Here is a 15,349-nt window from a genome sequence, read left to right on the forward strand (position 1 = left end):
TTTACAGGTTACATTATTTCTGGAAATTTTCACTGCCATCAAGATATAGAATTGATGTATAAAATTAATTAAAAATGTTTGATGCTAGGATATGAATGCTTTGCATTTCCTCTGTCTCCAGAACTGAGTCACAATAATTGAACTCCTTACTTTCAGCATCAGAGTTTCAAAGTAAAACTAAGTCAATCCAGCATGGCTGATTTACCGCTTTTGCTCTTGTTGCTTTCAAAGGTTCTAGCTGCTACAATGAAGGAAAGCATCCAAGTGAACAGGTAGATGAGGAAGGTCTTTTGCCAGTAAAAAGATTTAACATCTTTGAGAAAACACTTGCCTGCAACTCTGACAGAAGAGACGTGTTGATTCTTCTTATAACAGGAAAAATTGAAACTAATCACACAGGAAATCTAAGCCTAAATTTTAACTACAATCTTTGGGAGAAATTTATATAAAAATTTACATAAAAACTTATATAAAATCACACTTCTGTCTGCGGAGCATGCAAAAAATAAACGCAGAGAAGAATATTGTATTCTACTTTGCTTTTTGACGATAAATCTCGGGTAGCATCTACAGTGAATGGAAAAAAATAAAATCTAATTAGAAATTAATCTTAACATATTGCTTCACAGAAATTAATGGATTTTTTTCACCAAATTATCAAAGTAATGTCTCCTTATAATAAGAGACTACACTACGTTTAAATCAAGATTTTATAAACACAGTTGTTTATATAAAATTATTAATGCAAATACCACAATAATTTTTAGCAAGTAGTGCCTGCAGCCATACAATTGATGTTCAATTTATGTATTTTCATTCATTTTGTACTTTGTTAGCTGTAATTTCCTATTTTCTATCAAATGTATTATAACATACATTTAAAATACAAAAGGAATGTTTTTCTTTCCTAATTTGCTAGTGATACACAATGGAAATAGAAAATCAAATAACTACATATGCTACCTTCAGATGAAGTGCCTGGAATGTGAAAACAATTACTGGCTAATGCTATTATATTTGATTCACATCATTATATTACTGTTGTTTGGAAGTACAGAATATATCAGCAAACAATAATTGCTGTGCTTGTGCTTGTGCATGACATACCTAAGAAAGTAGAAGCACTGACACAATGACCTCTATGACTTAGCCAAAGATATTAACATAATTAACTCTGCAGTGAAGAGGATAGGGTGCTCCTTCACTTGAATTTCCTGCAAAGTTTTCGTCTTTTCATGTTTTTTCTGTCTTTTTTTCCCCCTTGAAATCTTAGAATTTTAGGCTTCTAATTTTTTTTTTTTTTTTCCCTCATCAGTTCCATATTGAAAGATAGAGAGTCATTGTTCTTTATGTCTGGTTTTAATTTAGCATCAAACAATGGTAGTCTTGTCAGGAGAATTGATCCACTGCATGTTCAACCTACAACACACTCATTTTCTCTTATAGAGAACAAAACAAAAATGAACTCACATCTGTACCATGTGATCACACTATTTAGTCAAGTTGAAAATAGTGATGATTCATATCAAAACCAGGTCTTCTGTTTCTCCAAGCCTATGCTTTATTCACTGCCTAAAAAAGAAGTGGGTAATTTTTGTTTCTGTTAATGCTGTCCAGTGCCAAACACTCCCTTGCAGTAATCACAAATAGTAACCAATTAATTAAGGTTACCATCTCTGATATTTTATTTCATGTGACCATGTAATACATTTTAATCTGCTTTTCATTTTATGATTTCAGTCATACCTTTAAAAAGTACAAAGTATTTTGCAAGATACATACCAAGAATGTGGAGCTTGTTTCATTGACACATTTTTCCTTACATTCATAGCTTTCCAAAAACAAAAAAAAAAGAAAAAAAAGAAAAGAAAAGAAAAAAAGAAAAAGAGAAACAATATTTTAAAACTAGTTCAAGATGTCACAACCATCTTAAATGTGTTAATCATTCATGAGCTACACTGTGATCATATGGCACTACTGTCTACACATGAACTGTGGCACATAAGCGTGCAGAAAGATTAAGCGTGAAAAAGATTTTCTAAAAGTGGACAGAAGGGTCTATTTAGCCATGTTATCTTGGTAAAAGGTGTTTAGAATGAAAGTGAACATACTATGGAAATTACAGATTTCAAATGCTGCTTCAGATTTCCATTAGTTTTTTTACTGCATCATCAACACATGCCTGTTTACTCAGACTTTGGTGAGTATAAGCAATTTACCCTTATTTTGAGGGGTCTGGAGCAACGAATATTTATTCAAATTGGTCTGAAGCACAGCCTACGTTGCAGGCTCAATTCTATGTTGGTGAAAAGTAGAGAAGTGAGTCATTTAGCAATTTCTGACTCATTGTGCATTAAAATACACAAATTTCTAATTGCCCAGAAGGGCACAAAATAAGATGGTCCTGTAAGTGTTTATTACTTCACCATTATGCATAACAATTCATTTGTTCTGTTGTACCAGCTCAAAGACAAAAAAAAAAAAAAAAAAAAGATGACAACCTCTCAAGCTCACAAACGTTGCTCAAAAGATATGCTAATGTTTGTGTTACCATGGCTTGTAGACATTGTTTCTGGAACAATGCAAATACTATTGCAATCTTCTACACATTATTGACATGATAAAAGTTCTGTGTGACACATACTGCACATGATATCATTTTTCCATACCAAAATCAATTTAGGAAACTATATCAAGTCATCTCCTAGTAACATTTATGGAATGTTGACAAACTGAAAAAAAAAAAAAAAAAAAAAAATAGTAGTTCAACTGAGATTATTTTCAAATGATATACTTTTCCACATTTAGCTAACGTGACTTGGTTGAAAGCAGACCATTTCAAAGGAATATGAATTTTTATCTAAAGTCACTAGGAAAAATTTTTATGATCAAGATGACATTTTAGACAACATAAAAGGCTGTAATAAAAGAGACTTATAAATCCCATTAAATGCACTCAGTTCCAGGCAGTCAAATATTCTGGTCTTTGTCTTTTAAATGAAAGGGGGGGGATGTTCTATTAATTTTTCTTTCCTACCAAAAGTTATGTTCATTAATTTTGGTACTTAGTTTTGAATGCAAAGTTTTCCTCACCTCCAATGACATAACATGAAACTTTCTCAGTTTTTCTTCTTTACAATAAAAAAATGCAATTCAATCCAGATCTTTACTGGCACTGCCAATAAGCATTTCTTATTTCTTCTGTAGCTGATAACATTTATCATATTTCTAGACATCAGTTCACTGAGAAACAGAGGAGTATTCAAAGCCTGCTTGAAGGTAACCATGGTCAACCTGGTCTAGCCAGACACTGCCTGACTAGAGGAGTGAGACAGAACATCTCAGAAGGTCCCTTACAACCTCAGCTACTCTATGTTTCTGTGAAAAGTGTTGCAGAATTCTGCAGTATGTGAAGAATGTATCATTTAGTTTACTAAGTTCTGTCATAACAAGCTGTGTGCCCTGAGGGACATTTTTAGGAAAAAATAAAATTCACAGCAATTAGACATTCCATATCCCACTGTATTCCCTCTCCATTAAAATAAAATCACAGATTTTTTTCCCAGCTTAAGACTGTGCATGGTAAAAACAGTTCTGTTTAAGCTAAAAGACAGATTCCCTTTCCTTTTACAATGCTTACCAACTCTCAAAGGACTGAGGAAAAATTCTTGCAGTGTCGAAAGTTTGTAGTTCACTTTTTTCCAACTAATTGACATTATGTCACATGAACCCAACTTGCAGTGGAATAATTAAAAAGAGAAAATGAAAATTAATTGGCTCCTTATTTAAAGCTCCCAGTGGGAAAGACACAGACAAGTCTGTACAACATAGTATCTTGTTAAGAAAGGTCAAGCCTTTGGGCTGCATTCAGAGTGAGGCACAGAATATCATCAACCTCAAAGGCACATGGCCTTTACTTCTGTAAATTTAAATGTTTGGATTATGTTTCAGTGGCTTCAAACAATAGGAAGCCTCAATGAAGTTAAACTTTCCGTTGTCATAAATGAGGGTAATTGGGATTTGAAAACAGTCATCATAATTTTTGCCCTCCCCTGACTGAAATGAAGATGAATAGAGAACTAAAGTCAAACAGAAATAAAGGTAATCTATCTTTCTTGCTAGAGGAAGACTTTCTGGCAACTATAGAAATAATACTGAGAAATCACTCCTAATATTCATCTTACCACCTTTTCTAAATGTCACAATGCATATTATATTTAAAAGCAGATTTGATTTATTGATTAGGAACTTAAGGTCATGCTGTCTCATGGGCTTGTGCTGAAATAGAGCATCTAAGAAATACTGTTATACACAGAAGCTATTTATAATGGAAGAAGGCTGTCTTTTTTTTACTATAATCTACAAGAAAAAAAATGTATCTTTTGAGTTTTTAAATAAGCCTGTGAAAATGACTGAATGGCACATGCCTAGGTCCAGAAATATTCCTTTGAAATCTAGTCTTAGATCTTCTAAGAATGTTATTTTATACTATCTATATGTAGATTAGTCACAGACAGGAATGTTTGAGTTTTTGAGGCATTAGTAAGGCATATAAAAACCAACTGCATAAAAACTTTTGCATAGATATTATACAAATTTGGATGGCATTTTGTTTCAAATAGTTTTAAAGAGCAGCTTTAATGAGTCTCCCTTTTTTATATATGTGGAAAATCTGAATGCATAGAAAGCACTTAGCATGTTAACATCACTTTTCAAAAATGGAGGTTTACATTTCTTCTTATCATATAACTTGAGTAAAAGCCCAAAACAAGTATTCTCAAAGCAAGTCAGATTTTAAAATTTCTCAAAGCAATGGTTAAACATATACAATAAAATCTGTAGGACATTTAAAGCTCTTGTCCATTTTATAGCAAGTATTTCATACCACTAAATTTATCATCCTTTTTGAAACAGCTCTTCAGAGTCTCAGCTCATTTGCTTCTCAATGCTTAATCTTCAGGATCCACTTCTATCTTTGGGCCCAAACTTATCTCAGTGTTTAGAGGACGAAGAAAGAAGTGAGATCAGATTGTTTAAGATTTTTTTCCTCTCAAGTCGAGAAAACACTGTAAGTTAATTATCATTACAGCTAAGTAGCAAGTGACTTTGACACTGTGTTTTAACAAAGTGTAATGATACAATAGGAAAATGTTAGAATGTTTCTTTACCAGTAAGACAAAGCCTAGCTGAGACATATGGTGTGATGGTCATACGGAAAATAATGTAGTTAGCGCTGAGTTGACTAGATTCAGGAGACATGTGCAAACCACATATATAAACAGTTATAAAATTGGAGATAACTGCACCCAATATTAGGATGACTTCAGTTAGGAGTCTGCGTAAGTGCTAGGAGTCTAGTAACTTTTGCCATATGGGGGGCAGAACACCAGTAAACATTAGTGCGAGTCTTGAATCTCACACAAGATTTCTTTCCTCACATTTCTTACCAGATCCCAGCTGAGATTTCAGACCTCATATTTATGTGAGCAGAAGAAAATTATGCGATGAGGAATGTGTTGAGAAAAAGTACAAATTTTAATTGATAGAGAGATAGAAATGTTTTGTTTCCTCTCAGAGTGATAAATCAAGAAGTATTTATTTATTCCAGGCACGACAGAAAAGGCATTGATCTACACTGCAAGTAGATACAGGACATTCAAGGCAGAACAGTTCTTATTTCACTGACTCCCTAATAATGTGCAGCACAAGGCCATATCAGTCCACTACAGTACCCTCAATAAGCCATTGCATCAATGGAAGGAAGTACACAACATACAGAGTTGCAGAGAGAGGAATGCATTGCTTCCTCCAAGGCTTTTCTTTAAGGTGTTCTGGTCAACACATACCATCCCCAGAGCAGGTCTGTGTTGTGAAAATCTCACTATTGTCTCATGGTCCCTCAGTGATCAGCAGAGACTCTATGCAGCCAGTTGGATCTTGAAATGCTCTACTTTGACAAAAGGAGATGCAAAGATTTTTGCTTAAGTAAACCTGAAACCTGACTACAGCGCTAGTTACATTGAAGAGTGAGAACAGGACCCTACAGTTATAGAGAGAAGGTCCTCACAGCAAGAAAAGAGAAAGTAGCTTCACAAAGTAGGAATAAGGGGCAAATAGAGATCATTCATGTAGAAAGTGTTAGAAAACAAGGGATTCCAAGCACTTTCACAGAAAATAGGTCTGGAATAACAAGGAGGATAAATGCCATAAACATAAGAACTGGAGAGCAGCTCGAAAACATTTGGCAGGAGGTGATTAGATGTCTATAGGGCAAGCTGAAACCAGTTTGGGGGATGCCCCCCTTCGGGGTCAGAAGTTTGCAGTAAGGAAAACTACAAGCCTTTGTGAGTAAGACTGTATCCAAGATATGTATCCAAATTCCTGTCAAGTATTGATTATGTATTAGTTCAACCTATATCTATAGCATGATTTCTCCTGATGGTGTGCAAGTTAGGTGGAGCAATCCCCCTTGCACCAGGGTGTACACGCGTCACCAATAAAACACATGCCTGCTCTATATCTTTACCAGCTATAGGGTTTGGTTTCCACACATCAATGTGATGGTATCAGCATAAATCAACACTTGCTAAATGAGAAGTCTCTCCAGTAGATTTGCCCATCTGTGCTGAACAGCTATACTGCCACTCACTCTCTCTCAGTATTTTATGCTGGCATAACAATTTACAGAAGTAGGGGTGTGGAGAGAAGAGATAAAGAAAAAGGTGGACATTGCCTTAGTTTAGACTGTTTTACTGCAATTCATCTCCTCCAAGGAACAAGAAAGAGGAGACAATTAAGAGTATGAACTTGCCAAAAAATTGGTAAGTATCATAAGAGTTAATATATTGAAAAATCTGTATTCTAGTACTAATTTACACACGATTGTGTGAGTTCATCTCTAACTCAAGGACTTAGTAATTGGTTTCCTTCCATCTTCAGATTTACTTCTTCAAAAACGACTGGATAATAAATTCTAAGAAATTCCATACCTCCTGTGGGAAGTCTACTTCCAGTTCAGTTAATACTTCAAAAATAAATTTTTCCCTCATCATTACTATAAACCCGGAGACAATACAACAGTGGCTCATGAATTGTCAGCTAAGCTAACATCTGAAAACTGGTTGAAACTTTGTTACTGTTAAACACTTAAGGCAGTAGAACAATCTTTAATCTTAGACTTGCATAAAGTACAACTTCAGAAACATCATGGTGCTTTTGCAGAGTCTGGCTAACACCACAGTCAACAAGTTAAATTAATAATTCTTGTAGCTACTATTTTGTCATACAAACAGAGTAAAAAATTATAGATGTTACTGAAGATGGAAATGTTATAATATCAGATTTACAGCTGCATACCAGGAAACACAGGCTATATTTTCAGAAGCATGGTTTTCTTCAGCTTTTGCCCTAAAGCTGTGATTTTGCACAATAATTCTAAATAATAGAAACAACAGTAGTGAAGTACAGATGGCAGTAAATAGAGAGCAGTGTAATGAGTCAGCTCTCGAAAGAAAAATAAAAAAGTTGAGGGGATTGATAATAACTCATATATGACTTCAAAAGGGAAGACAAATAACAGTTTCTTCATCAGTACACTCCATGTGAGTAATATGTATATATATTTGACCTAATCCCATCTCCTACATATCATCCATATGAGACAATAAACAAAACTACCAAGAAGAAAAAGAGGAGAATGTTTGTTCACACTGCCACTTCTGCATTTGAAATCTACTGTTTAAAAGAAATAAAAAATAAAAAAAAAATTAAAAAGAGAGAGCGAGAAGAGAGGAGAGGGAAGAAGGGAGAGAAAAAAACAAAATACAGCTTCAGTTGAAAAAACAACAAAAATATGCCTCTCCTTCCCTTTTGTTTATTGCACAAAAAGTCAGTTGCCTACCAAGCCAGAAAAAAAGGATTCATTTGAGACTTCACCAAATATGTCAAAACCTAAATAAATTAAAATGAGGTAGCAGTTACTTCACTTAGAGATCATGAATGAGATGGAAGTAGTTAAGGCCCAGAGAAACAAGCTACACCAGATGGAAAGAATAAAAGAGGCTTCCAAGGGGCTTACTCATTAAAAAGTGACTGAAGTAAAACGAGATGTGACAAATCTAGATGTGGGTAAATGGAAACAATATCAATGAGATGTGCAAAGCTATTTCAACCAGAAACTGAAATTATACATGAAAACTGTTCTGCATCAAAGCAGGAGAATAAATGGGGTGTAGAAAGATGTTTTGTGTAAGATGTCATTTCAATAAGTAGAAAGAAAGAAACAGAAGTTCTAAAGAAAAAAAAAAAGAAAAAAAAAGTCAGTGCATAGTCCGTACATTGTCATTCCAAGATGTACAAGACACTAAAGTCTGAAAATTTTTACTCATCTCTGTACAGTGACTGTTACACCTGGGTTCTAACAAAAATCAGATTCATCACTAGGAAATGGAGTTAATGAGACATATTCCACATTTCCTTCAGCTGAATCAGAAGCATTCCTATTTCGGCAGATAAGAATGAAGATCTATCAGGCTAGAAATAAAGCAGAAATGAATGCAATTTCAGCCTTAAAGTAAAGGTAACTCCATCCTAAGTGAAAGATGCACGTTATGGTTCCTGCCATAAGCTATGTTTGACCTTTAAAACAAATAATTACTTTATACTAGATGAACAAAAGATCCTAGAGGAGTAAGTTAACAGCTGCAAGTAATCCACCACTAAAGGTACGTGAAGTTTCTCTTAACCATTTTTCATTTTTCTGCATTAGACTTGGAAGGTCTGGGGAAGAGAAGTACAACACCAGGTAAATTCATTTTGTTTTGATGATCAGAAGAGTCAGAGTACAAATCCACAAATAAAAACTACTTCAAGATGGAATTTATTCAGATTTTTTTTTTCTGTAAATCATATGAACAATTTTTGAATAATTTGTTGTCTTATTAAAATAGTTGCAAAGTATCCACGGGCGGCTAAATATCTTTGCAGTATAGATGACACTTGTAACGATCACTCTCAGCACCTGATAAAACCTAGCCCATCAAGATGTTCAGTCTTGCTTTTGTAAATGAAAGAAAGAGGGAAAGAAAGAGAATTTTTACTGTGCATGTACATTCACTCTTTCTGGCTTTCTTATTCAGACCTGGAAAACTAGCCTTGGGTATATTCTACTGCACAAATGTGTACATCTTCACATGTAAGTACTATACCATTATCAGCAGTTGTTTCATGCATTTGAACAAAAAGGCAGATGATCACAGCATGGGTTTTGACAAGCTGTTTGCCCCGAAAAGCCAAGAGCAGCCTAGTCACTGTCCTGTTTTGGAATTTAATATTGAGAAAATAGCCTTTAAGGAATAAATAAATACATCTATTTTACAATATCTAGCATTCTGACCTTATTACTTTGCTTAACTCCCCACTATGTATGCACATCTCTTGTCTCCCACTAGAAGCTTTCAGGGAAAGGGTCATCACTTTGTCATATGATCCAGACAACTCAGAAGAATATGTTTTGGTTCTGCATACTTCTTGTGATACTGTAATGCAAAGAACTGTTACTAAAAACTAAGACAATCAAACAAAAAAATCCTGATCAATCCCCAAGTTAATATTTTGTACATTTTTATAGTACAGCATGATGTATCCTTCAGAATACGATTGCCTCTGTCCCAGCACTGGGGAATCTTGCTGATGGTGGACTGGCTTTTGACCCAGAGATACACCTCCATTTTGCTACTAGAGTCATAGTTAAATACTTCTTCTGCTCTTCAGTGTCCCTAATTTGCTGAAGAAGGTCACGAAGTGCAAAAAGCAGGATTGAGCAGCTTGTATGTGGCTAACGGATAAATGCACTTTGAGTTTAATGTGAATAAAAATCTTCCTTGGAGACTTTTTTGAGCTGAAAGCCTGACTCCAATTATGTTTTTATACTGCCAAAAAACAAACATGTTTTGAACTCCATCCGAGTTTAAGAGAAGAAGTTTATTTTTTCTTGTAGTACTGTGCTTTCCTGTGGGTAGCACCTAATTTCCTCAAGAACTTCTAGTTCTGAAAATCAGCATGCAAAAAAGATTCCTCTGTGTGTTGATAATACTGTTGGAAACACAACTGAAGCAATGTATACATTCTTTACCTTAAGCCTTTGTATATATATATTTTTACTCTTCATCTAATAGTTCAACTTGTCTTATGAAAAGTGCTTCCCCTCCATCCCCTTCCATACCTACTTCCTTGGTCTTTTTTCACTCTGCTTTTTTCTTATTTCATTATCATGGAACTATGAATCTTCTACATCCATAAAAACATTTTCTAATGAAAGACTTCTTCCTCTATCGCTAATGTATGAAGTTTCCATAATGTAAGAAATTTCCAAACAAATAGAAATCTATCATTGTTCTGTCCTGGTTATCGAGAGCTATATTCTGTCTGCAACAGTAAAAAGCATATGACGTAGAGATAAAATCAGCATCAGGGAGGGAGGATGATTAACAACTAAATGTTTAATATGAAGCTAGCTAACTTTAAATTATCTGACTCATTTCACCAGAGCTTTCCTTAAGTCCTCTCTTTCCTTTCCTTTCTCCTTTCCTTTCCTTTCTCCTTTCCTTTCCTTTCTCCTTTCCTTTCCTTTCTCCTTTCCTTTCCTTTCTCCTTTCCTTTCCTTTCTCCTTTCCTTTCCTTTCTCCTTTCCTTTCCTTTCTCCTTTCCTTTCCTTTCTCCTTTCCTTTCCTTTCTCCTTTCCTTTCCTTTCTCCTTTCCTTTCCTTTCTCCTTTCCTTTCCTTTCTCCTTTCCTTTCCTTTCTCCTTTCCTTTCCTTTCTCCTTTCCTTTCCTTTCTCCTTTCCTTTCCTTTCTCCTTTCCTTTCCTTTCTCCTTTCCTTTCCTTTCTCCTTTCCTTTCCTTTCTCCTTTCCTTTCCTTTCTCCTTTCCTTTCCTTTCTCCTTTCCTTTCCTTTCTCCTTTCCTTTCCTTTCTCCTTTCCTTTCCTTTCTCCTTTCCTTTCCTTTCTCCTTTCCTTTCCTTTCTCCTTTCCTTTCCTTTCTCCTTTCCTTTCCTTTCTCCTTTCCTTTCCTTTCCTTTCCTTTCCTTTCCTTTCTCCTTTCCTTTCCTTTCCTTTCCTTTCCTTTCCTTTCCTTTCCTTTCCTTTCCTTTCCTTTCCTTTCCTTTCCTTTCCTTTCCTTTCCTTTCCTTTCCTTTCCTTTCCTTTCCTTTCCTTTCCTTTCCTTTCCTTTCCTTTCCTTTCCTTTCCTTTCCTTTCCTTTCCTTTCCTTTCCTTTCCTTTCCTTTCCTTTCCTTTCCTTTCCTTTCCTTTCCTTTCCTTTCCTTTCCTTTCCTTTCCTTTCCTTTCCTTTCCTTTCCTTTCCTTTCCTTTCCTGCCTGTTTGTTTGCCCACTTTATTGATGGTGTTGATCTGACCATTCTGTGAGTGGATAAGAGTCATGAAGATGCATTTTCGTCTTTGTTTTTAAAGAAAATATTGGTCTTCCTTCATTTTTAATAAAAGGTCTGAAGTATCAAAGTTCAAAGAGTGGGAGGCAATAAATGTCCATGGAACAGAGCACCCGACTGGGTCACTGTTGAAATAAAAAATCTTGTATGAAAAACAAGTATCAGAAAACATGATGTATCCACTTGCCTGTTTTTGTGAATTTAACACTTATTATATTATATTCTTATATTATTATTATATATTATATTATTATTTTATATTATTAATTATATTACATTACATTACATTACATTACATTATATTACATTATATATTATTATCTTATATATATTATTATATCATTTATACAACACAAGGGAAATCCAGAATGCCACAGATTTCTTCAAGTGGTTTAAATTCAAAACATTATGTTGAGTTCAATTTCAATACTCTTATCCTGGCATCAAATACATTTATTTTATTAAAAAACAACAACAGCAACAACAACAAAACCCGCATTCAGGTTATGTTCATGTTTAAGATCCCAACACAGAATTTTTTTTTGGCTTAACAACAAATGTATTTCCCTTTTCTGAGTCTTTCTGTTAAGCATAAGCCTCAGAACTATGCCAACATAGTCAGGATTCTAACAGAAACTAGTCTCATTTTGAAATTAGATCATGAATTGTGCTATTTTCTCAAGGAAGTATCGGTGCTTTGTAACTTCTTAATGTATAAATAATATACACTTAATATATTGAAGTATAATGTGCTGGTGAGTCCTCACCTGGAACACTGCATGCAGATGTGGAAGGAGAGGTGAGGACCTACTGGGGGGCATCCAGAGGACAGCCACAAAAATGAACAGATATCCCTGTTTATTATGGGGGAGTTGGACTAGATGGATTTTAAGGCTCTCTTGCAACTCAAACCACTCCATGATTCTATGATATAGGTATATACAATAGATAGACACACAGACATATATTTTCCCTGTGGCTAAAGAGTGAAGTATGGTCTCTGGTTCTCTGTTACCTAAACACTTGACATTTCAGATCAGTGATTCCACAGCTCATCACCTCTGCAACCTACCTCTGGTATATTACAAATGCAGTGTCTATAATTCTGTAAAGAACCCTACTTACAGTAGTCCCTCTTGCAAAGCACATCAATCATTCACATTTTTCTCATTTATTATCAGCAATTTGACTGACAGAAGATGCAGCTGTATGTCTTTTCTAAAAATTCCATGTGTTTCACTTTTTATTTTTATCTGAAGACATATTTTAACAACCTGAGAACTGCTCTGTGTTTGTGAAATGCATGTCAAAACCTGTAGTATTTATAAATGCATAGTAAAGGGCTAATGTAATATTGGAGATCGTGGGTTTGTGCTATGATTGCAAAGCTAGTTCGCACAGATGTAAGATATCCAAGCTAACATAAAAAATAACTGTTGATGTTCAGTCTTTTAGAATTAAGCCCAAGCATCTGCTTTTCTCAGACAATCCATGGACATGGAGATAAACTGTTATTTCTTACCTGCAGACCTTCCCATCTGCAGTGCACGTATAGAAGCAAAACAAACATAAAAAGGAAAAGACAAATAAAAGATTGCTTCCATTAGAAAAGGTTAAAAACCCTACCCAAACACAACAAAAGCAATGACTGAATCACTCAGGCACAGGAAGAATTTCCATCATGTCTCCTTCTAAGCTTTTTTAACTTCTGCGTTTAATTCTTCACAGCTAATTCTTTTCTACTTGTGCAATAGAGCATTTAAAGTTTCAAGAGGAAGACAAAAAGAACAAATGCAAACAATCTATTCTAACATTTGTTTCAATACACCAAGTTTAATAAGGTAAGATTTAGTGTAAAGATAATAAGTGTAAGGATATTGAATTACAATTCTTTTCTAACAATAAAGAAAGGGATCAGAGAACTATAAAGCATACTTAGTTTAAGACACCTGTTTACTGAACATTTCTGAGGGAAAGACAAAATATGAGACATTTAAGTCATTTTTACCCTTTATTCTTAACATATGGATGAGAATTCTGTGCTTTATGGCTTGTTTTTCACAGATAAATCTCCAACCAGTTCCTCTAAAATCCAAAGATTCATGGAGATCAAGTTCACTGGGACAGCTTCCACTTAACAAATTTAAATACTTAAACACAAATGTTAATTGAAAACAGCCACCCAGATATATTTTCCAAAATTGCTTGATTTTTGCTGAACATAGGAGGGCTTTGAAAACTAACTTCGCTTCTCTCCTGAATACATAAGTTTACCCACAAGAAATATTACACTTGTGAACTAAGGAAAAAAAATCCTTTTTTTCTCTCTGCAGAAGACTGTCAGTTCGGGTACTGAGCAGCACAGACTACACAGTGTATATAAGGTTTTCAGAAGAAGAAGACTTCTGCACAGAACTGTGGACAAGGTGTTTATTTGTAGGCCAACCTCACACATGCAGTTGGAAAAATAATGTGTAAATGAGATGAAAAGTAGAAAAGTATAAAATCTGAAAAAACTCATGCGCGCTTTTAATAAAGCCAGAACAGGACCGAAGATGAAAATACTCTTTACTGCCGTCAGTAGATTGGAAGAGCAATTTGATTATCAAAATATGGCTGAGCATAGTTTCCTTTTAAGATGGGTGATCACTATTTATGAAGCTGGTGGAAATATAATGCATACCTCTCCTTTTCTTCCCAATATTCACTTCCTCACATAAATCTACTGAAGGTCTCTCAAAGCTTTCCCAATACATATATACATACACTGTTCATCATTAATTTGATGCAACAATTTCTGGTAAGTCATGCCTACCAATTATCTGAAAACTCCAAATTTTCAGAGAAGACAAGTAGTCTTGAGTATGCTAAAATGACTTTTTCACTAAGGTTTTTAAAATGCAGGATCCAGGTTGCTTTAACAAGGTGGGTTGAATTAAACTATTTAAAGCTTGTGGCTGGTTCAAACCTAAATGAGCACCTAGCTATGCACATCTCCATAAAGAATAGAACTCACAAAGTGGCTGAGGTAGTTCAACACAGTATTAAGATGCTGTATTAAGTAGTTAGCATCTGCAGGACATTTGCTTCAGGTGAACTAAAGACATCACTGCTTGCTGCTCACAGCAGGGCTTGCACACTTCCCGCCTCAGAAACATTCTGAGGTGTGAACCCTGCTACAAATCAACTGTATGTTATTTGCACTGTAGCAGGCATATAATCTTGCAAATGAGAATGGGATGCTAGTTTTCAAGTGCTGTTTATGGGTCATTCTGCACTAGATGGGATCATACATCATTCACAACACGTCACTTAGATTCTGTTAAAAACATAAATTAGTATTTGCCCATAAAACAAAAGAAGAAAATCTATTTTATTAGTCCCTTGGAGAAGTTTAACAAATTATGCAGCATCACACTTCCACCTAGTAGAAAGTAATAAATAATGTATGTAGAAATGGGAAATAAAAGTGGAAGTATTGAAGAAAAACATATCATAAGAATGCTGTTCACTCTACGGGATACAAGTCTCCGTCGCTTTTTCTATTCTGAACCTGCATGCTCTGGGAATCATCTTCACCTTAGAGCAATTCTTTTCTCTTGACATAGTACCCTGCAGTGAACGTGCTCTGCTTCTTTTATTTTTGTCCATCCATATAATCAGCAAGGAAATCCTAAATGCCACTTGTATTGTTGAGATTAAACTGCCTCATATAAAATGCCAGCATAAATGACTATTTAAAATAATGCACAAGTATCCTGTGTTAGTAGATACTTTAAGATTAATTTATACATCAGTTCAGAGCAACAGAAATCCAGTTTTGTGTTTTTTTATTTTGTTCCCATAGGGCACAAAGAAACTTTCTTCTTCACTTGTTTGAGAGAAAGCTCATACTCAGTGCCT

Source organism: Gallus gallus, chromosome 4, assembly GCF_016699485.2.
Source record: "Gallus gallus isolate bGalGal1 chromosome 4, bGalGal1.mat.broiler.GRCg7b, whole genome shotgun sequence".
Taxonomy (NCBI): Eukaryota; Metazoa; Chordata; class Aves; order Galliformes; family Phasianidae; genus Gallus; species Gallus gallus.